This window comes from Triticum urartu, chromosome 3A, assembly GCF_056163025.1.
Source record: "Triticum urartu cultivar PI428250 chromosome 3A, HENAU_Tu73, whole genome shotgun sequence".
In the NCBI taxonomy this organism is placed as follows: domain Eukaryota; kingdom Viridiplantae; phylum Streptophyta; class Magnoliopsida; order Poales; family Poaceae; genus Triticum; species Triticum urartu.
This window is the reverse complement of record NC_141875.1, coordinates 483221114-483243296: the sequence shown is the minus strand read 5'-3', so window position 1 is coordinate 483243296 and position 22183 is coordinate 483221114.

Below are 22183 nucleotides of genomic sequence, written 5' to 3'. Positions count from 1 at the left end.
CAAGCATCATGGTGAAGTATTTCGCACACGCCGTGTCATCCACATCAAGCATCTCCATGGCCATCTCATAGCTCTCCACCCATGTCTCTAGAGGTTGATCTGCCGTGTAATTTGGTACCTTGCGCGGGCCTTTGAAATCGTTGGGCAGGCGCACGTTGCGTAAAGCGGGGATAAGGCAAGGCACCCCCAAAGATATAGAAGTAACACCAGGTTCAGTCAAGGTGGTTGGACGAACCGGCATGAGATGTCGAGCCTGATGCTGTGTGGCTAACTCGGCCTCCCTGCGCGCGCGGGCCCGGTCCACCACTCCCTGAGCGTCATCAGCACCACCCGCCAGGTTGTTGTCACGGGGTGCCCCACGTCGTTCATTACTCGACACTGCCGGTTCATCCATATGTCTACTATAGCTCCGGCTTGGACGAGGGGTCGAGTGGATCCGGTCGCGGCTGTATGAGTACGCTTCCTGTTGGGCCAAAGCTGTCCTCAAAAGTTCCTTGACCCGTCGCGTCTCTACTGCCTGCGGTGAGTCATCTTCAATTGGAATGGCCTCTAGCCGTGCAGCAGCGGCAACAAGATTGTCCATTGGGTTGGAGTAGTGACCCGGAGCAGCCTGAGGTACAACGGTGTTTTGATGAGGCGGGTCCATCTGACGAGGCTGAACCGGTGCACCGGTCCCAGGGGCTTCTGCCCGGTTTCCCTCCAGTGGATTGCCGGCTCTTGGTCCTGGAGTGTTGAAAAGGTCTCTAGCCTCGAAAACCGGAGGTAAGCGGGGTCGGTGCTTCCTCCTCATGACTTCATGCGACGCGCTCTGGCCCAACATAAGCTTGTAGGCCTGTGCGTCTAAAGCGGCCCGCTCTGCGGCCATCCTGGTGTCCTCAGACGCCAGATCCGCCTTGGCCTGGGTGATCTGTTCCTTTACCTTTGCAATCTCCGCGTTGTGAACGTCCTGATCCGGCGGATTAACTTCCGCCATAAGCACAGCCAACACATCAAATAGTTCTGATAGAACCTGAGCCGACGGGCACACAGGGCCTCCTGCCCCGGCAGCCGTCGCCGCTGCTGAACCGGAGATCGTTGCCGCAGCTGTCGAAGAATGAAGCGCTGCTTGTGTTCTGGCCATGAATATTCCAACCCGGTTGGGCAGATCAGAGGGTTCCGGAATACTATCGCCATCGGAACAACTCCCAATCCGGCCATCTTGTAGCTGATAAAGAGATTTGGTTTCTCCGGTCAAAGATTCGTCACCGGAACAAACGACGGTCGCGCCGCGAAATTCCGATCCGTCCTCATAACTTCCTCCATGGATGACTCCCACGAAGGCACGCTTCATGGCCGGTTTAACCCAGGCGGATCGCGCACGCTGAGCCGTCTCGACGAGGTCGGTGCAGGTGTCCGACTCAGGGCCCGGTTCACCGATCTTGCCAATGAAAACGTGAATGCTACCAAAGGGGACCCGGTACCCATACTCAATTGAGCCGGCCTCGGGGCCCCAGCCTGCGTCATCGATGTAGAGCTTGCCGCGACGACTCTTAGTCATCCGGCCTACAGCGTAGCCCTCGGGTCCTTCAAAGCAGCTGTCGGAGTAAATAACCATGGGTAGCCTAGCCGGCTCCCCCTGGCCCTTCTGAAAAAATTACGAGCCGATTCGGCCCTCAAGAATCCAAGACGCAGGGCCGCCTTCCCCTTGCCGGCTGTCTCCAGGCCGGCTATCAAAAGGCGGCCCGACTTCAGCCCTCATGAAGAGAAGCCGCGAGAGGGCCGGCTCCGAGAAGCCGGCCGCGACAAGGCCGGCTCCAAGAAGCCGGCTCCCATAAAGCGGTCAAGATCGTACCCTCGAAGTCTGCATCCACATAACGGCGATGTGACGGTGCGTGGCTACAGTGAAGCCTGCCACCCCCGAATCCCGGAGCACGCCTGGCACAGTGTGCTGTACGGGTGGCCATGACTCGTCCAGCGCAGCACTATTGCCACGTTGACCCTGATGTCATCCACGACGGGTTACCAGTACGGCCCACGGGCGGTGGGCCCCTTCGGGCAGAGAGACACCCGAAGGCGGCCAGACCTCCCCCAGTCGGCCCAAGATAGAGCCGGCTCCCCACAGCCGGCTTGCCACCTCCCTCGAAGAAGACGCCCCATTAAGGAGACAAGACGCGGTGGGGCTACAGTGATTGCCCACCGGGCAGCGGCACTGTAGCCACACCCACTTCGGCGAAGCCCTCGCCACCAAGATTGAGCAACAGTAACCAGCCACCGACAAGGCCCTGATAGTGGGGCCTGCCTGTCGACCAAGGAGCCGGCAGCCGGCGGGACCCACTAGCCGGCGGGCCCCAGCAGCCGGCGCAGAAGCCGGAGAGTGTAGACATAGATGGCTGGGGCCCGCGCCCAGCCGGATTACCATTGTACCCCTGGGGGGTAGGCCTATATAAACCCCCCAGGGCATCCATGCAAAGGGAGATCAATCCCTGCTAGTCTCAGACACCACATAGGGAGGAGAAGAGAGCAAGCCGTGCCCTTCTTCCTCCTCTCGCCAACAGCTCAAGGAGCACCGTGTAGCTACTTGTTCATCTAGTGACCATGCGGAGACCCCGCAGAGCAGCAGTAGGGGTGTTATCTCCACGGAGAGCCCCGAAGTTGGGTAAGATTCGCCGACGTGCATGTCTTCGCCTCATCTCGTTTCCAGGCACCGGCGACGTCTTACTGGCTCCCACAATGATAAGCCACTCATTGGCATATGTCGCACCTACCACCCGACATTTGGCGCCCACCGTGGGGCCAAGTGCACCGTCGTCCGGAGACCTGTTCTGGACGGGAACCCTCTTCCTACCCCACGAGCGTAGCCAGCCCAGCACGCCCGATGGCGCTTGCCACGACGTGCTACAAGGCGTCACCAACATCTGTGCGGCGAGCAACCTCGCCAATCTCCTTGACAAGACTCTCATCTCCGATGAGCTCGCCCCCGACGCGGGCACCGACCACCTCGTCAACCTCCTCGGCCAGCTCCACATCTCCGGCGAGCCTGCCGTGGACTTGGAGTCGGTTGGCTCCACCGATCCGATGCCTGTCGACTCCGACACGGCCTCGCTCGACACGTTCCCCACCAACGTCGCGATCTACAATGACCCGCTTCCCTGGGCCGATGGCTGCGATGCTGTCACCACCGAGGTGATGGTCATCGGCCACGGCGGCGCTTCTCACGAGAGCGCCCACGATGCCCCGGACGCGGCGGTCCACGACTTGTCCATCCCCCTCCCGGCCGATGCCGATGCTGAAGCACTGGAAGGTCGCCGCCTCGCCCTCCTCGTGGAGGGCCGGAAGTTGGTTTCCATGAGATGCCTTGCTGAGGCCCACCGACGCGAGGCCGACCGCGCCGCCTTTGGCACGCCGCCCCCAGGCGGGCCTAGCCGGGCCGGCGTTGTCAGACAGCGCGGCTGTCGTCGCCGATATGCTAGGAGTCGACCGCCCAGTCTACGCTACTCCACTCGAGAACCTGCGCGCCGCCCAGGCGGCCGTAGACGAGCTAGATGGACTAGGGGCCGAAGAGCTCCCCCACATGACCCGACGCATCCAGCAACTGATCGATGCAGCCGCGCAGTGGCACGAAGCCGACGCCCGCGCGGAAAGCCCTCCCCCGCGCCGAGATCACGGTGCGACGTCCCGGACGCCGACTACGGGTAAAACCCGCGCGCAGCGCGAGAAAGAACCGGCTGCTAGCCGAAGCCGAACCCGTATCTCCATCGAGCGAGACGCAGAAGGCCACCCCCGGGCCGTGGAGTGGCGGGGCAACCTGCCTCCGCCCCGGCCCCGTGGAGAGAGACATCCCACCCCGCCGCCTGTTGCGCATCCGACTCTCAGCGGCCGGCTAGGTCGCTGCGAAGGAGTCGGCGAGAACGACGCCCGCCATCGGATCAACCGCCTGGCGCGATCCCTGGCGCTAGAAGAAGAAGACGATGTCGGCCCGCCTTGCTTCGGCCCCCGCATCCGCGACGAGCCTTTCCCCAAAGGGTTCTCGCTCCCAAGAGACACGCCCAAGTACAACGGCTCCATGAAGCCGGAAGATTGGTTGATCGACTACTCCACGGCGGTTAGCATAGCCAACGGCAACAGGCGCGTTGCTGTGAAGTACGTGCCCCTCTTGCTGCAGGGCACGGCGCGGACCTGGCTCAACAGCCTCAAGCCATACAGCATCAACAGCTGGCTAGACTTCACAGAAGCCTTCGTCCGCAACTTCACCAACACCTACAAGCGGGCTCCCAAGCCCAGACAGCTCTCCTTGTGCATACAAGGCCCCGCCAAGTCCACTCGCGACTACCTCACGCGTTGGGCCGAGCTCCGCAACTCTTGCGAAGGGGTGCATGAGGTGCAAGCCATAGAATACTTCACTGCCGGGTGCCGAGAAGGCACCCTCCTCAAGCACAAGCTCCTCTGCGACGAGCCGACGACCCTCGACGAGCTTCTAATCATAGCGGACAAGTACGCCACCGCCGACTCCTCGATGAAGACCGAACTCCGGGTAGACGCGTCCGGAAAGGTACTCAACCCGGCGCCTAAGACGCCGGCTGGGGACTCCGGCCGACGCCCACACCAGAACGACCACAAGCGCAAGGCCCGGTGCCGCCCTCCACCAGTCGGCAGGTGGCCACAGTCGAAGACGAGCAGCCCGAAGCGCGGCCCGCACCCAAGAAGCAGAGGGGCGGCAAGCCGGCTTGGCAGCCGGCCTTCTCCTACGAGCAGACTCTCGACGCCCCGTGCAAGTTCCACAGCGGCGCGAAGCCGTCCAACCACACAACCCAGAAGTGCCACTGGCTCACCCGAATCTCTAAAGGCGAAGGGCTCGCGCCGCCTCCGCCTGCCGGTCCGCCGCCTCCGACTCTGCAGCCGCCGGCCGCTCGGCCCACAGTCGGAGCCGTCCACGATGAGTTACCCGACGAGCATGCCGCCTATATCATCTTTACAAGTCAGCCTGAAGACCGGCGCAGCAAACGCCGAGAGCACCAAGAAGTCAGCATGGTTGCTGCCAACCCCGCCGAGCACATGCACTGGTCAGAAAAACCTATCAGCTGGAGCCGGACTGACCACCCAGAGGTGATGTCGTCTCCCGGCTCTTATGCGTTGGTTTTGGATGCCACCCTTGCAACGGATAGACGCGCTGCCCGATTCTCCCGCGTGCTGATAGACGGCGGGAGCAGCATCAACATCCTGTACCGTGACACCATGGAGAAGCTGAATGTCAAGACGAAGCAACTCATGCCTACTCGGACTGTGTTTCATGGCATCGTACCCGGCCTGTCCTGCGCCCCCATTGGCAAGATCAAGATTGATGTACTTTTCGAGGACAAGGAGCATTTCCGCCGGGAAGCGATCTGGTTTGAAGTGGTGGACCTGGAGAGCCCTTACCATGTATTGCTTGGCCGACCTGCCTTGGCCAAGTTCATGGCAGTTCCCCACTATGCATACCTCAAGATGAAGATACCGAGCACCAAAGGCGTCATCACCATAGCCGACGATTACAAGAAGTCCTCTGAGTGCGCAGCAGCCAGCAGTCGGCTGGCCGAGTCCCTTGTGATTGCCGAAGAATAGAAGATGTTGGACCGAGTCGTGGCCATGGCCGGCAAGCAGTCGGCCTTGTCCCCCGATCCCAAGGAGCATGATGCTCAAGGATCTTTCCAGCCGGCCAAGGAGACAAAGAAGGTACCTCTTGACCCCGAGCGCCCAGAGAGGTTTGCCGTCATCGGAGCAAACCTAAACAGCAAATAGGAAGGCGAGCTCGCCGATTTCCTCCGTGAGAATCGGGACATCTTTGCATGGTCCCCCAAGGACATGCCGGGCGTCTCGAAGGAATTCGCCGAGCACAAACTACACGTCCGAGAAGACGCAAAGCCAGTCAAACAACCCCTCCGCCGACTGTCGGAGGAGAAACACAGGATTGTGGGAGAGGAGATAGCCCGGCTTCTGGCAGCCGGCTTCATTATGGAAGTTTTCTTTCCAGAGTGTCTCGCCAACCCGGTCCTCATGCTAAAGAAAAACAACAAGTGGCGCATGTGTATAGACTACACGAGCCTCAACAAGGCCTGCCCCAAAGATCCCTTTGCCCTGCCAAGGATTGACCAAGTGATAGACTCCATGGCCGGATGCGAGCTGTTGAGTTTCTTGGATGCTTACTCAGGGTATCACCAGATAAAGTTAAATCCGGCAGACCGCCTGAAGACCGCCTTCATCACGCCATTCGGAGCCTTCGGCTACCTGACTATGACATTCGGCTTGAGAAATGCCGGTGCCACTTTTTAGCGTTGCATGCAGAAGTGCCTCCTCAAGCAACTCAGCAGAAATGCCCATGTCTACGTAGACGACATTGTAGTGAAGACGGAGAAGCGCGGCACCTTGCTGGAAGACCTCAAGGAAACATTTGAGAACCTACGCCAGATCCAAATCAAGCTTAACCCCGAGAAATGCGTGTTCGGAGTGCCAGCCGGCCAGCTCCTAGGCTTCCTGGTCTCCGAACGCGGCATCGAATGCAACCCAGTAAAGATCAAGGCCATTGAGAGAATGGCGATTCCCACCAAACTTCAAGACGTCCAGAAGTTTACCGGATGCTTGGCCTCCCTGAACCGCTTCATCAGCCGGCTCGGAGAGAAAGCTCTTCCCCTCTACCGCCTCATGAAGAAGACCAACCACTTCGAGTGGAATGACCAAGCCGATCAAGCTTTTCACGAGCTGAAGAAGATGCTGGCCATGCCGCCTGTCCTGGCGGCGCCAACTGAGAAAGAGCCCATGCTCCTCTACATTGCCGCAACCAGCCGGGTGGTCAGCACCGTCATCGTAGTCCAACGCCTAGAAGAAGGCCGAGACCAGCCGGTCCAGAGGCCGGTGTACTATTTGAGCGAGGTGCTGTCTACCTCGAAGCAGAACTACCCGCACTACCAGAAGATGTGCTACGGCGTGTACTTCGCCGCCAAGAAGCTGAAGCCCTACTTCCAAGAGCATCCCATCACGGTTGTATGCACCGCCCCGCTGGCCGAGATCATAGGCAGCTGGTGTAGGATCGAAAGTATGTCTAGAGGGGGGGTGATTAGACTACTTGACCAAATAAAAACTTAACCTTTTCCCAATTTTAGTTCTTGGCAGATTTTAGCTATTGTAGGACAAGTCAAGCAATCATCACACAATTCAAGCAAGCATGCAAAGAGTATATTGGCAGCGGAAAGTAAAGCATACAACTTGCAAGAATGTAAAGGGAAGGGTTTGGAGAATTCAAACGCAATTGGAGACACGGATGTTTTTCCCGTGGTTCGGATAGGTGGTGCTATCCTACATCCACGTTGATGGAGACTTCAACCCACAAAGGGTAACGGTTGCGTGAGTCCACGGAGGGCTCCACCCACAAAGGGTAACGGTTGGGCGAGTCCACGAAGGGCTCCACCCACGAAGGGTCCACGAAGAAGCAACCACCCACAAAGGGTCCACGAAGAAGCAACCTTGTCTATCCCACCATGGCCATCGCCCACAAAGGACTTGCCTCACTAGCGGTAGATCTTCACGAAGTAGGCGATCTCCTTGCCCTTACAAACTCCTTGGTTCAACTCCACAATCTTGTCGGAGGCTCCCAAGTGACACCTAGCCAATCTAGGAGACACCACTCTCCAAGAAGTAACAAATGGTGTGTAGGTAATGAACTCCTTGCTCTTGTGCTTCAAATGATAGTCTCCCCAACACTCAACTCTCTCTCATAGGATTTGGATCTGGTGGAAAGAAGATTTGAGTGGAAAGCAACTTGGGGAAGGCTAGAGATCAAGATTCATGTGATAGGAATGGAATATCTTGGTCTCAACACATGAGTAGGTGGTTCTCTCTCAGAACATATGAGTTGGAATTGTGTATGTGTTCTGATGGCTCTCTCCACGAATGAAGAGGAGGTGGAGGGGTATATATAGCCTCCACACAAAATCCAACCAGTACACACAGTTTTCCAATCTCGGTGGGACCGAATCAACAAACTCGGTCGGACCGAAAAAGTAAACCTAGTGACCGTTAGAGATTTTCGGTGGGACTAACATGCAACTCGGTAGGACCGATATGGTTTGGGTTTGGGCATAACGTAATCTCGGTGAGACCGAATTTGGTAATTAGCTAACCAGAGAGTTGGTCAGGCAAACTCGGTGGGACCGATTTGCTCTTTCGGTGAGACCGAAAAGTTACAAAAAGGAAACACTGAATTTACATTGCAATCTCGGTGGGACCGATTCGCTCTTTCGGTGAGACCGAAAAGTTACGAAAGGGAAACAGAGAGTTTGCAACCCCATCTCGGTGAGACCGAGATCCCTATCGGTAGAACCGAATTGCTAGGGTTTGGCAATGGCTTATGACAAGTGAAACTCGGTGGCGCCGGATAGAAAGAATCGGTAGGACCGAGTTTGGCTTAGGGTTTAGGTCATATGTGGATATGGGAAAGTAGTTGAGGGTTTTGGAGCATATCACTAAGCACATGAAGCAAGAGGCTCATTAAGCAACACCTCATCCCTCCTTGATAGTATTGGCTTTTCCTAAGGACTCAATGTGATCTTGGATCACTAAAATATAAAATGAAGAGTCTTGAGCTTTTGAGCTTGAGCCAATCCTTTGTCCTTAGCATTTTGAGGGTTCCACTTTCACATCCATGCCATGCCAATCATTGAGCTTTCCTGAAATAATCATCTTGGAATAGCATTAGCTCAATGAGCTATATGTTGTTATGAATTACCAAAACCACCTAGGGATAGTTGCACTTTCAATCTCCCCCTTTTTGGTAATTGATGACAACATATAGATCAAAGCTTCGACAAATGATAATAAGCATGAAATATATCGTCGCTTTGAGAAGTATGTGATAAGTAAGAGCTCCCCCTAAATTTGTGCATATTTAGAATTTGCTTTGGACTGCAAATGCACAAGGAGTTAGAGTCATGGGTTACTCTTCCATGTCACATACATCTTGGTGGAGCGCTTAAAATGATAAGAATGAAATACATGCACTCATCACCAAGAAAAGTGAATGATCACATAAGATAGATAAGATAATAGCATTAAGCAAACATTAAGTGTAGCTTATGATCAAACACATGATCATCAATGTCTCACGAGCAATGACATAGTATCTCAAGCACTCAAAAGCAAACAAAGTTCGAAAAACCACCAAATAAAGCGAGAGAAAAAAGCAACACTCTCTCTCTCGAAGCCTATGATCTATACATTTTTCTCCCCCTTTGGCAACAAGTTACCAAAAAGTTCCTAGAAAATGCATAGTGCTAGATCGACACTCAGGCTTGATCTTCTGGTGGTGGTGGAGTCCGGATCACTCCAAGGACGAAGGCTTCCGTAGACGCTGAAGTAGACGCCGGAGTTGGAGCTGAAGTAGATGCTGGAGCTAGTGGAACTGAGGCTGTAGCTGGTGCAGAAGTGGTGGCTCTGGTGTCAGCAACTGGCACTGCAAACGACCTCGGACCTCGTGGCACTCTGGCAAAGGCATTAGTTGTAGTCTTGCCTCTCCTCTCCTGCATGTCATCCTGGAGCTGCTCCACTACAGTCTGAATCTCTGTCACCTTGACATCCAAGTCATAGAACTTTTGTTCCATGATTCTCTCTAGGCTTGCCTGGTTCTGAGTTAGGGTGGCTAGTCCTTTCTCAATCCGTAGGGTGGATGCAATTAGGTAACCAAGCTGCTCTTGTTTGGTTTTCAAGAAATACTCAGATGCCTCCTCTTGAGTTGGCATCTTGGCAGCTTTCTCCTTCCTTGCCTTCTCCTTCTTTGCTTGTGCTTGGGCATATGATGGTTCATTCTCAGTCATCACAACTTGATTGTCCTCAAAATCTGGACGGATGGGCAGGTGTTCCTTGTCCAATAAGTATATGCCCGTGCCCATCTTGGAGTTAATGAGCTCCTGAATTTGTGGGGCATATCCACAGCTCCTCTTCTGGTCTGCTGTTGTCCTCTTGATTGTCTCTACCATGAGGCTCATGACCTTGAATTTCTGAGGCACATCAAATACATGAAGCAAATTGATTGCATGGCCTCTGATCATCTTGTGATCACCTGACTTGGGCAAGAGAGTGTGCCTCAAAATCCAATTAATTGTTGGCAGCCCTGACAGAAGATAATGCACTGAGCCAAATTTGAAAGTATCAAGTGCCTCGTTTGGAATTTCCTTGTACATATTGGACATTGAGTTATGATCCATCTTTTTCTTGGCATAGATGTCCAAATCATCTGCTTGCTCCTCTGGGGCATTAATCAGCTGAGCCCATTCAGCAACTGTGGACTGGTACCTCGTACCCTCTGACATCCAAATTATCCTACCATCTGGATAAAAATGTGCTGTGGAGTAGAATTGCATGATAAGCTCCTCATTCCACTTTGTGAGCTTCTGCCCAACAAAGTCTGCTGCTCCACAAGCATTGAAGCTGTCATACACTCCAGGGTAGTACTCTTCGTTTTCCTTGATGTATTCCCAGTCGATCCATCTCATATCACATACAATTGGCTTCTTGTCAAGCAAAACTGTCTCATAAAAATCTTGCTGCTCCTTGGTGTGAAATCTGTCATCCACAGCAGTCCTTCTCCTTGAAGCATACGGATCTGCTTCTCTCCACTTCCTCAGCCCTGAGTCTCTCCTGAGCTTCATATCCTCAGCCACAGGATGAGCATCGTTGTGGTCTGGGATCTTGGGCTTGAGTTTTCTGAGTACTTGCTCTTCATCATCTTCTTCTGCAGCTTCAGGCACTGGGGCCTTGTTCTTCTCAGCAGTTGGGATGCTTCTTGTATTTCTCTTTGGCACAGACTTGGGCTTGGAGGCAGCTTTGGGTGCTTCTTTGGGCCTGGATGTGGCAGCCCCTGTCCTGATAGCATCACCCATAAGCTTAGGTGCCTTAGGTGCTGGTGCAGCAACCTCTTCTTCCTCTTCCTCTTCCATGATGGAAGCCTTTCCAAGCACTCTGGCTACGGTCTTCTTCACCCTTTCCTTTCTTTTCTTGCCTTCAGCAGCAACTGGCTCTATGGGAGTGGACTTCTCAGGAATCTTGGTTGAAGCTCTGGCCTTTGGCATAGGCTGCCTGCCTGCTGGCCTTTTGATTTTCATCCCTGGCTTTGTGCCTTGAGCTGACTCAACTCTCTTGGAAGCTGCTTCCTCTTCTACCACATAGTCTTCATCCTCAGAATCTGAAGTTCTCTTCTTCCTCTGTCTGGTGGCAGCTTTTGGCAGATTGCTAGGGGTGCTCCTGCTACCTTCATCAGAAGAACTGGAGGGACTAGTGCCCTCACTCATCTGCACTTGCTGCTCTGACAAGTTCTGGTTGTCACTCTGATCAGACATGTTGCAAACTCTGACTGCTGACCCTGTGAATAGTTTATAGATGAGGTAGAGTGGATGAGCATCACAAAATGCAGAGATTTTTGCAAAAGAATGATCCAAAAACTTAGTTTTAGTTTCCCACTGAAAGCATCTCGGATCTACCGATTTTTAAACTCGGTGATACCGAAGCAGTTTGGAACCTAAACTAGTGAACTCGGTTGGACCGAGTCACAGTTCGGTGGCACCGAGACTGCTAGGGTTTCACAAAGTTCCAAAATCGGTCACACCGATAAGTAATTCTCGGTCAGACCGAGTCTCACTTGTGCAATGGCATAAGCCAAATCGGTGGGACCGAGTTTTTCAACTCGGTGGGTCCGAGATGGTTTCGGCGGAAACCTAACCCTAAAATTTTCGAATCAAACCTAATCTACGAGTGCATTGACTGGATAGGAGTGTTTCAATCGTGGCAAGAATCATTAAGAACACAATGTGCTAGGAATCGGACGGGGAATAGGACTGTGATCGAGTCCATACCCTAGTTCGGCGGAGACTCGCTACGGCGGCAATGGCGGGGTAGAATTCCGTTGACGGCGATGGAGACCAGCGACTGGAGGCGGCTGGCGGCGAGGAGACGATCCGGAGACCATGTTGGCAGAGCAGGCTATCGCGCGGGCGAAGGGGTTCGGAGAAATTTCCAAATTTTTGCCCGTGACTATATATAGCCCGACCCGGTCGGTGTGACCGAGTGGAACAACTCGGTGGCACCGAGATTCATAACTGCAAGCAGTTACTGAAACTCGGTGTGACCGAAAGGTTCAAATCGGTTGCACCGAGATCGAAAACCTAGATCAACTTAATGATCTCGGTAGGACCGAAAGTGGGGTATCGGTCAGACCGAGAATCATAAAGAGGTTTTGGAAGTTTAAGTCTATGACGAATCGGAGACTCCGAGCGCTCCTCACACAGAGTGGTTCGAATCTGACTTGATCAAATTTTGTGATGCAGCATGAATAGAGTTTGAGACGAGAAAAGCATAGATAGCTAGAGGAGGTTCTTAGGCATTCTTGTCCATCCACTTGGCAAAAGGAAATAAAACCAAACAATCAAAACAACAAGTGGATGTCCTCGAATGAGTAAAATATGCAACCAGCATGCTCACACAATAAGATGGCAAATGAAATATGTGACAAGGCATGCACAACCAATTCTAGCATCTATCAAGCAATTTGCGATGACAAGGTCATGTATATATGAGTATATTGACTTAGGAGTCAAGTGAGAACACTTGATCATAGGTCATACTCATTGTTTAAGCTCAAGTGGGGTTACCACTTTTACATAAAGCATTGTTGTGTTCACATCTTTAGAGTTGCTTTAGCTCAAGTCTTAGAGTAAAGCTCCCCCTAGATGTGATATCCCCCCTTAGAGGGATGAACTAACCTCGGGTTTTGTCGATGATGACTTCATGTAGATGTTGAAGATGTGGATGCTCAATGTTGATGTAGATCACTTGGAGCTATCCATTTGAGTGAATTGCACTTTCAATACCTACATGGGTTAGTCCCACAAGGAACAAACAAGGATATCCATAGACATAGAGTGATGCACACACAAGATGATGTTCATGAAAACTTTTAGGTTACCTTGTCCCTTGTCTTACCAACAAGAGGGTTTGTGACTCCTTGAACTAGTGCAAGATGTGGAAGTTGATTGCACTTGTTCTTGCCAAAATGATAAGAGTGAAGTATGTTGGCGGAGTCACCCTCAAGAACTCTCTAGTTCTTCTTCTTTTGGATCCACATCATCTTGATGGGAATCCTTGGAGTTGTAGTCGTACTTGATGAAGTGGAACTTGAAGTAGTCTTGGGAATCCACTTGACTAAGGTCTTAGGAGCTTCTTCAAATGCATCAATTTCCTCTTGAAGCTTGTCCTTGCCTTTTTGCTTGTAGTCTTGTGGTGGAATATCATCTTGAGCTTGTGTCCCCTTGAAAGAAGTATCATACTTCTCTTGTTGAGGAACAAACTTTGTCTTGGGGTATTGATCTTCTTCCCACTCAACTCCATTGGCATTGAACTTTCGTTCAAAACCAACACCTTGATTCTTCCGGTGCATTCCTTGCTTGCGCACAATTTCCTCGAATTGCTTACTCCCGGCAAGGCTTTTGTACACTCATTTCTCTATAATTCCCTTCAATAAGCTATTTTCTTGCTCAAGTGTAACTTGGCTAAGAGAATCATTAGTGGAATCAAGAGAACTACTAGAAGCAACAATATTGGATTTAGCATGATCATTGTTACTACTAGAGGAAGAATCTTTCTTGTTCTTATTACTAGACTTGACTTGAGGCATGTAAGTGGATAAGAGTAAACGCTTGGCAATGTAAGAAGAACTTTTCTTGCGGAGATCATCATTGATTGCTTTTAAGAACTCATGCTCTTGCTCAAGATTGAGCTTTTCAAAGCGTAATTTCTCATGAGCTCTTAAAAGTTCTCGATGATCTTCGAAGATAGTTTCATGAGCTAACTTAAGAGTGTTTAGTTCTTTAGTTAGAGCCTCAATCTTCTCCTTATCATTGTCATTCGTTTTATCTTGATTAGCATGATTAATTGACGTTTCATCATAGTATTCATCACTAGAGTTGTCAACAAGCAAATCATCACCTAACAAGTCATCTTCATCACTATTGAAATCAACATACTCGGGGTGTGTTACCTTAGGACCTTTGGCCATGAAGCATCTTCCAATTCCTTCATTTGGTGAGTCAAATATGTCGTAGGAGTTGGTTGACACAAGTGCTAGACTGGCAACACCTTCATCTTGAGTATCTTCGGAGTCGGAGTGATAACTTCTCTCGGAGTGGATGTCGGAGTCGGAGCCGGATACCAATTCACCAACATGAGCTTGATGTCTTCGTTTTGTGTAGCTCCTTGATGATTTTTCCTTCCTTTCCGAATCCTTGCTTCTCCGTGAGTATCTTCGTTCATAACGATCATCTCTACTCCTTCTCTCTCTTGGTGGTGATTCTTTGCTTCTTCTTTTTGAAGAATCTTCTCTTCTCTTGTAGGGAGCCGTACACTCATTGGAATAGTGTCCGGGTCTTCCACAACTGTAGCAGTTTCGCTCTCGACTAGAAGATCTTTTGTCATTGTAGGACCTTGACTTGAATCTTCTATCTTTGCTTCTGCTCTTGTAGAACTTGTTGAAGTTCTTCACCATTAAGCTCAATTCTTCATTGAAGTTTTGTTTCTCACTTGATGATGTAGGGGCTTCACATGAGGCTTTGTAGGCACCACTTGATTTCTTGTGAAGTTCCTCTTTATCCTTAAGTGACATCTCATGAGCAACAATTCTTCCAATCACCTCCGTTGGCTTGAGATCTTTGTAATAGGGCATCATTTGGATCAATGTGCACACGGTATCATATTTTCCATCCAAGGCTCTTAGAATCTTCTTGATGATGAATCTATCGGTCATCTCTTCGCTTCCTAAGCCGGCAATCTCATTTGTGATGAGAGCAAGCCTAGAGTACATTTCAGCGACACCTTCACCATCCTTCATTTCGAACTTGTCAAGTTGACTTTGAAGCACATCCAACTTGGATTCCTTGACGGAGTCGGTACCTTCGTGCATATCAATCAAAGTGTCCCAAATTTCCTTTGCATTCTCAAGACGGATGATTTTGTTGAATTCTTCGGGGCACAATCCGTTGAAGAGAATATCACAAGCTTGAGCATTGTATTGCAACATCTTCAACTCATCCGGCGGTAGCTTCACGGTTTGGTTCTTTCCCATCAAAGAAGTCACCTTGCAAACCAACACACACAATAGCCCAAACGGCGGGGTTATGTCCAAGAATACGCATTTTCATTTTATGCTTCCAACTAGCGAAATTAGTACCATCAAAGTAAGGACCTCTATGGTGATAATTTCCCTCGCTAGACGCCATACTCTCCTAGGTTGTGAAACCAAGGCTATGACCACCAAAAGCTATGGAGATCAAGGAAAATGGAGACCAAAGCTCTGATACCACTTGTAGGATCGAAAGTATGTCTAGAGGGGGGTGATTAGACTACTTGACCAAATAAAAACTTAACCTTTTCCCAATTTTAGTTCTTGGTAGATTTTAGCTATTGTAGGACAAGTCAAGCAATCATCACACAATTCAAGCAAGCATGCAAAGAGTATATTGGCAGCGGAAATTAAAGCATGCAACTTGCAAGAATGTAAAGGGAAGGGTTTGGAGAATTCAAACGCAATTGGAGACACGGATGTTTTTCCCGTGGTTCGGATAGGTGGTGCTATCCTACATCCACGTTGATGGAGACTTCAACCCACAAAGGGTAACGGTTGCGCGAGTCCACGGAGGGCTCCACCCACAAAGGGTAACGGTTGCGCGAGTCCACGAAGGGCTCCACCCACGAAGGGTCCACGAAGAAGCAACCACCCACAAAGGGTCCACGAAGAAGCAACCTTGTCTATCCCACCATGGCCATCGCCCACAAAGGACTTGCCTCACTAGCGGTAGATCTTCACGGAGTAGGCGATCTCCTTGCCCTTACAAACTCCTTGGTTCAACTCCACAATCTTGTCGGAGACTCCCAAGTGACACCTAGCCAATCTAGGAGACACCACTCTCCAAGAAGTAACAAATAGTGTGTAGGTAATGAACTCCTTGCTCTTGTGCTTCAAATGATAGTCTCCCCAACACTCAACTCTCTCTCATAGGATTTGGATCTGGTGGAAAGAAGATTTGAGTGGAAAGCAACTTGGGGAAGGCTAGAGATCAAGATTCATGTGATAGGAATGGAATATCTTGGTCTCAACACATCAGTAGGTGGTTCTCTCTCAGAACATATGAGTTGGAATTGTGTATGTGTTCTGATGGCTCTCTCCACGAATGAAGAGGAGGTGGAGGGGTATATATAGCCTCCACACAAAATCCAACCGTTACACACATTTTTCCAATCTCGGTGGGACCGAATCAACAAACTCGGTCGGACCGAAAAAGTAAACCTAGTGACCATTAGAGATTTTCGGTGGGACTGACATGCAACTCGTTAGGACCGATATGGTTAGGGTTTGGGCATAACATAATCTCGGTGAGACCGATTACACAAACTCGGTGAGACCGAATTTGGTAATTTGCTAACCAGAGAGTTGGTCAGGCAAACTCGGTGGGACTGATTTGCTCTTTCGGTGAGACCGAAAAGTTACAAAAAGGAAACACTGAATTTACATTGCAATCTCGGTGGGACCGATTCGCTCTTTCGGTGAGACCGAAAAGTTACAAAAGGGAAACAGAGAGTTTGCAATCCCATCTCGGTGAGACCGAGATCCCTATCGGTAGAACCGAATTGCTAGGGTTTGGCAGTGGCTTATGACAAGTGAAACTCGGTGGCGCCGGATAGAAAGAATCGGTAGGACCGAGTTTGGCTTAGGGTTTAGGTCATATGTGGATATGGGAAAGTAGTTGAGGGTTTTGGAGCATATCACTAAGCACATGAAGCAAGAGGCTCATTAAGCAACACCTCATCCCTCCTTGATAGTATTGGCTTTTCCTAAGGACTCAATGTGATCTTGGATCACTAAAATATAAAATGAAGAGTCTTGAGCTTTTGAGCTTGAGCCAATCCTTTGTCCTTAGCATTTTGAGGGTTCCACTTTCACATCCATGCCATGCCAATCATTGAGCTTTCCTGAAATAATCATCTTGGAATAGCATTAGCTTAATGAGCTATATGTTGTTATGAATTACCAAAACCACCTAGGGATAGTTGCACTTTCAGCCGGGATGCATCCGGCCGGGTGGCGAAATGGGCCATCGAGCTGGCCCCCTATACGATCTTCTACCAGCCTCGCACCGCCATCAAGTCCCAAGCATTGGCTGACTTCCTCGGCGACTGGGCCGAGACCCAGTACCTACCGCCGGCTCCCGACTCCACTCATTGGCGCATGCACTTCGATGGGTCCAAGATGCGCACCGTCTTGGGAGCCGCGTCATCCTCACGTCTCCCAAAGGCGACAAGCTCAGATACACGCTGCAAATTCACTTTGCCGCCTCCAACAACGTGGCCGAGTACGAGGCGCTCATACACGGGCTCCGGCTTGCCAAAGAACTCGGCATTCGCCGGATCCTATGTTATGGCGACTCGGACTTGGTGGTCCAGGAATCATCCGGCGACTGGGATGCCAAGGACGCAAATATGGCAAGCTACTGCTTCCTCGTTCAGCAAATCAGTGGGTATTTTGAAGGATGCGAGTTCCTCCACGTACCACGAGCCGACAACAAGCTAGCTGATGCCCTGGCTCGAATAGGCTCCACTCGGCAAGCAATACCAACCGGTGTCTCTCTACAACGCCTCCTCAAGCCGTCTATCAAGCCGTCTCCAGAGTCCGATTCCATCTTCGTGCCGCCTGACCCCGACGCAGCCGGCTCGAAGAACCAAGTAGGTGACCTGGGGACTTCGATAGTCGGCCAGGGGGTATCAGCAGGCGGCTCGGGGACTTCCGTAGTTACGCCCGACCCGGGGACTGCCTCACCCGGCTCGGGGACTGCGGTAGTCGGCCCGGAGACTACACCAACACAACAGGCGGTGGCCGACTCCAGCATTTCATCGCCCGGCCCGCCCGCCCTGGTCGCAGTAGCCGTTCTGGCAATAGAAGAAGTCGCCGCTCCGTCATGGGCTCAATGCATCCTCAACTTCCTAATAAACCAAGATCTGCCGGCTGACGAAGTAGAGGCAAGACAAGTCCAACGCCGAGCCGGAGCATACACAATCGTCAACAGAGAACTCGTCAAGCGCAGTGTCACTAGAGTCCTCCAGCGATGCGTTGAGCAAGAGAAGGGCATTGTAATCCTCAGCGACATCCACCAAGGAGAATGCGGCCACCATGCGGCCTCAAGATCACTCGTCGCCAAAGCCTTCCGCCATGGTTTCTTTTGGCCGACTGCTTTGGATGATGCCAAGAAGTTAGTTAAACATTGCAAAGGGTGCCAACTCTTCAGCTCCAAGCAACACATGCCGGCTTCAGCACTCAAGACCATTCCCCTCACTTGGCCCTTCGCCGTTTGGGGACTGGACATGGTGGGCCCATTCAAGACGGCGCGCGGCGGCATGACACATCTGCTTGTCGCCGTGGACAAATTCACCAAATGGATTGAGGTAAAGCCGATCAAGAAGCTGAATGGGCCGACTACCGTGACATTTATCACAGATATAACAACTCGGTACGGCGTACCACACAGCATCATCATCGACAGTGGCACAAATTTCGCCAAGGGAGCCTTGGCACGTTTCTGCGCGACGCAAGGAATCCGGTTGGACCTAGCATCCGTCGCCCACCCGCAGTCAAACGGCTAGGTCGAGCGAGCCAACGGCCTCATCCTTTCCGGCATCAAGCCCCGACTAATCGTACCACTGGAGCGTTCAGCAGGCTGTTGGCTCGATGAGCTGCCGGCTGTCCTCTGGTGTCTGCGCACTACACCAAACAAGTCAACCAGCTTCACTCCTTTCTTCCTCGTATATGGTGCCGAGGTGGTCATCCCAACTAACACCGAGTTCGACTCGCCTTGGGTAACCATGTACACGGAAGCCGAGGCCAAGGAAGCACGAGAAGACGGCGTCGACCTGCTGGAAGAAGGCTGGCTGTTAGCCCTCAGCCGGTCCGCCATCTATCAGCAGGGCCTGCGCCGCTACCACAGCCAGAAGGTCAAGCCAAGATCCTTCCAGGAGGGCGATCTTGTGCTCCGGCTGATCCAGCGAACAGCCGGCCAGCACAAGCTCTCGGCCCCTTGGGAGGGCCCCTTCGTCATCAGCAGAGCCTTAGGCAACGACTCCTACTACCTGATCGACGCGCAGAAGCCGAAGGCACGAAAGAGAGACGACTCCGGCAAGGAGTCGGAACGACCATGGAATGCCAACCTCCTCCGAAGGTTTTACAGTTGAAATGCAGTATGTATCACGCTAACTTTTGTACTAAGTTCGAGACAATAGGCCCCCCGAGGATAGCTCGGGGACTGCCATCTTTTGTCTATGAAATGAAAAGTATCATGCTTATGGCCTTGTCATTGCATTCACTTTTTTCCGTCCGGCACCGGTTTCGACTAGTCGGCCCGGGGACTGGCCGCCTGGAGTTATATTAGAAGTCCTACCCGCAGTCAGACAAGTAGTGTGTCGGCTCCCAAGCTTTCTCTTGCCAAAAGTCGCAGTTCGAAGAACCGGCTGTCCGGCCGGCAAGAGTTAAGGGCAGGAACGGGTGCCCACACAAAAAACGGCTAGGGACTAACGGACTAATATAACAAAAGCCGGTTTTTCTCCCACCACCGACCGGCTACCAGAGTAGCCGGCTGGCCAGCTTCCATTCACCTCGCTCCAATCTAAGAAAGCTCGAGTACTTGCCTTCCCAGAAGGGGAAGGCGGCAAAGGAAACAGCCTAAGGATAAAAAGCATACATGAATGGAAACCAAGCACGCAATAATATTTACATAAAAGACCTTCAAAAGGCCAGCATTCGACATAGTTTGAATACACCCCCAGTGGGTGGAACTGTGCAAGTTTGATAAAATCGTTCAAAAGGCAACAAGCAGGAAAAAAGAAAGACGGCAAACTAAGCCAAGGGAGCGACTGGCGAGTCGGGCAGGTCGGTGGAGACGGCAGTGCCGGCTAGAGGAGTGGCCAGCTGGCGAACCTCGGCATGATCACCGCCTCCCGCAGAGGGCGCGCTAGCACGCGCCTCGTTGCTGGAGGCACGATCAGGCTGAGGCTGGCTGGCCGCTTCACCGGCCGGCTCAACGTCTTCGCCCTCCTCTCCTTCGTCGTCTTCGCCTTCATCGCTGGAGGCGATCTCCTCTGCCGAGTCTTCACCCGCTGTCGGGTCCAGCCAGAACCACTCCTCCGGCTGGGCAGCGCCGTCATCATTAATTTCAGGAGCGAAGACGCTGATGTCAGTACACTCGGTGATCGTCGAAGCACGCTGAGCGATAGCCGGCCGCACCTCCTCCAGCTCTTCGTCGGCCTCCAGCCGCCAGGTGCGCAGCTGGTCCAGGTTCAGCCCCGGATACCAAGCTCGGACGAACTCCAACGCCCGCCCAGCTCCAAGCCGGGCCGCTGATGCTTTCCAAGCCTCGAAGCGGCCAACCGCAACTTCCAGCCAGTCGGCAGTCCGACTCGGGGTGCGGGGAATCGTCTCGCTTGGCCAGAGGGCGGCCAACACCTGCGCCCCGGCGCACTGGAGGTGGCGGAGCATACGATGAGCCGGCTGCAGCCGCACTTGGACCGCCAAGAGTTGCTCCTCAAGTGTCCGACTCGCATCCGGCGTGATGTCGGCCCCCGCTTGATGGCGCGCTTTGCGATGGGCCTCGATGGTTTGGGTAGCAAAGACGGAGTAGCCGGGAAAGTAGTCTGCACAGAGAATAAAAAGCAGCACAAGTCAGAACACAAATCAGGCGGCAAGGGGCATGCAAGGAGCGAGGAAGGCGGCTTACCGTCGATCAAATCCTCAATACGGCTGAAGCCTTCATTCAACGCTTGCCTGGTCTCAGCCCAGCCCGCCGCTTCGGTCTCGAACTCAGCCTTCAGGGTGGCTTCGTTATCCTGCGCCTTCTTCAGGGCCGCCTTGTGGCTCTTCTCCTGGTCAGCCAGCTACTTGGCCAGGCGGTCGCGCTCCAGGACCAAGGCATCGTACTCAGTTTCCTTGGCTAGAAGGGCGGCCTGCGCCTCGCTGAGCTGCCCCCTCAAGTCGGCATTGGCTCCTGCAAGCATGAAGACAAAGGAAAATTAATAAGGGGAAGTCGTCAAGGAAGATCCGACCCGGCTGCTCAGCAGTTGGCCCGAATCTCGGGGACTACACCCAGTGGGTGCGCTGACGCGCCCCCACAGGAGATGAACGAGACAAACACGCACTCCGGCTGCTGGTCAGGTCCTCAGTTCTTCGGCCCAGCTCCTAAGCCTGGGAGTTGAAGGCGGCTGCGCGAAGGTTATGATACTCCTGGAAGATTATACAGGAGGCAAGGATAAGTTAAGTTGTCAGGACCTAGTAAGTTCCAAACCGCCTGCGCAGCAGCCGGCTTGGAACTCGGGGACTACACCCAGTGGGTGCGCTGACGCGCCCCCACGGAAGAAATCGAAAGAGCAAAATAACCAAGGACAGAAGACTCACCCGGATGACGGCCCGCGTCGAGAGAAACTCTTGAGTGTATCGCTGCAGCGAGGCGGCCTGAGCTTGAAGCCGGTTCCAGACCTCCTGGGCCGCCGCGTTCAGCTCGCCCGTCCCCCCGCTAGGAGTCCACTCGGACGTGCTGACGCTGGCCGTCTCCAGGGCCTCCGCCGTCTGTCTGGCGCCCGCTTCTCGGTGCGGTTCCAGCACGGAGGCGCCACCCCCTGCGTGCCGGCGCAATGCCGGCTGCACCTCGAGGCCGGCCCCTGCCGCCGGCTCGCCCTTGGACGGCTGCTCTGGCGCCACAGCTGATTGGCCGCTTTGGCCCGCTCCAGTCGACGCCGTCTGCGACGCCCCCTCCACAAAGATCACGGGATCCTCCCGCCTCTCCATCACCGGAGGGCCTTGGTCAACCTCCTCTGACGGGGGCACGGGAACGTCGGGGGCCACGGCGCGGAGGGGAACAACGAGCAGCGGAGGTCGGTTGTGCGAAGCCTCCGCCTCCGTCTCCGCGGCTACCGCCTTCACCCGGGCCTTGGCCGCCGCGTCGGCCTGCTCCTTCGTCGCCTGGGCGGTCCTTCGCTCCGCCGCCTCCCGCGCGTTCCGCTTCGTGGCCTCCTTAAGGTCGGTGCGGGGATCCACGCGGTGGGAGCTTGAGGACCCTCCAGTCGGCCCGACTACGGAGCCGCCAGGACCTCGCTCGAGAGA